Below are 2,178 nucleotides of genomic sequence, written 5' to 3' on the forward strand. Positions count from 1 at the left end.
TGGTGGTGATGGTTGGGGGGGTATATCCACAATCTGCTCAAGAAAACTGCAGTGAACTTTCTTGTTAACGTGGTCACTCACTTAGGGAGAGCTCTCTGTTAGGAATTTGGCACTTTTGACACAGCTTGTGGTTCTGTGAGTTCTTCAGTCCTATCACTCGTTGCCTTGACCACAGCATGTGAGAGTTGCCGAAAGTCTGATCTAGGAGACATAGCCCCTGAAAAGGACGTACTGGGAGCTAACTAATTACGTAGGTCGCAGTGGGCAGCGCAGGAAATCATCACTAAGATTCCTTACTGGGTCTTCTGGATCTGGAAATAACAGCTCACTCTTAGGCCCGGAGAGGAGTTTCTCACCTCAAACTGCGCCAAGTTCGGCGGACTACAGATCCTTAGACGCTCTGCATGTACCACTTTCATGCAGATAAATACTAAACTAAAGATCTTTGGGTAGCTATTAGTTCTTCTTTGTGTAATAGTGCTTTTCTCTGAAAGTTCTTTTCTTAGTTTAGAACATGACTTTCAGAACCTTCTCTATGTTTTGTGATGACACATCCATATTTTCAAAAACTCAGAAACAAATGTATTAACTATGTCCATGGTACAAATAGGGCATTTGGTTTCCGAATCACCATGAATGGAAGAGCGGCATGAGACTTGGGTCCGAAAGAAGACTGAGAGGCCTCTGGCAGTGGCACCAGGATTTATCCCTACTGCTTGTACTGGCTTTTTGGGAGCCCATTCTCTTTGGATGGATACCTTGCTCAGCCTAGATATAGTAGGGAGGGCCCTGGACCTTCCCCAAAGAAATGTGCCTTATGCTTTCTGAGGAGTTGGGGGGGGCAGGGAGGTGATTAGTGGAGGGAATGGGAGGTGGGAAGGGAGTGGGAATTTGGATTGGTATGTACAATGAAAAATGATAGCTTGTCTTTTTTTTTTTTTTTTTTAAAAAAGGTAAGGAATTTTCTCCACAAAAATGATTTAAATATGGCAGTGTCTTCTCAGAAACTATGATGACCAGACCAGAGTGACTATTCAAAATCTTAGTTATTTTATTTATTTATTTATTTACTTACTTTTTTTTTTCTTTTGAGACAAGGTTTCCCCATGCAGCCATGGCTGCACTGGAACTTGCTCTGTAGACCAGACTGGCCTCAAACTCAGAGATTTGCCTGTTTCTGCCTCCTGAGTGCTGGGATAAACAGCAGAATGTTCTCCCAATTATATATAAAGAATGAAGATATTTTGCATAGTGCTGAATGCAAGAAAATAAAGATCTATCTTTATATTTCCCCCATGTGACTTTGTGAAAAAATTTCTTTACACAATATAGAGACGAGTCATTTGTCTCTCAGAACTAATTACCAAGCAATTTGTTGATGGTTATGGCAAATTGTTCTCAGTAAAAACATAGATTGGATCAATACCAGTATTTTAGACACATAAACTCTCTTCTTAGTTTAGCTTTTATGAATGTAGCTGTTTCCATGTGGATTAATAAATATGTTTGTTTAATACTATAGCATTTTGTCCATGTTTTATGTCACTTTCTATTATTTAAATCAACCTTAAATTTCACCCCAATCTCCAAAATATTCTATAAAATAAAATATAATGATATGTCTTCAATTCTTCATTTCTCCAAGAAGCATAAAGCACAAAAATAGAAAGCTACATTAAAACTACAAGATACAGAAAGGAGATAACAGAAAGAGAAAGTGGACAAAAGAACAAGGTATCCTGATCACCTTCACAGGGAACTGGGGATCATTCTATGTAGAAAAGTATTTTAAGTATTGTAGACATTATTTCTAGAAACTTGAACCAAATAAAAATGGAAGAGAAGCAAAGATGAATATTGTAGGTTTTGAAATACTCTGGATTTCAAAAATTGTACAAACAATGAGAGTCTTCTTCATAACAACAAAAACTAAGAAAGTAGACACCTCAAGTTTTCTATTCTAGAATTGGTCAATAAACAGTTTCCTGCAGTGATTCAAATAATGAATGGAGTATTCCAATGACAAAATTTATTAAATAAAAGCATTTGGTGGTCACTGTGTAGGAGTTTCTAACAAGTTCTCATTCGTATAAAAATAAGCGGACTGATGTCAATTCTTTCCTTATAAGTAGAATACTGATGTAACCTGCTCCGCCTCGCCACGGGTTACTGATTAGT

Source organism: Microtus ochrogaster, chromosome 16, assembly GCF_000317375.1.
Source record: "Microtus ochrogaster isolate Prairie Vole_2 chromosome 16, MicOch1.0, whole genome shotgun sequence".
NCBI lineage: Eukaryota > Metazoa > Chordata > Mammalia > Rodentia > Cricetidae > Microtus > Microtus ochrogaster.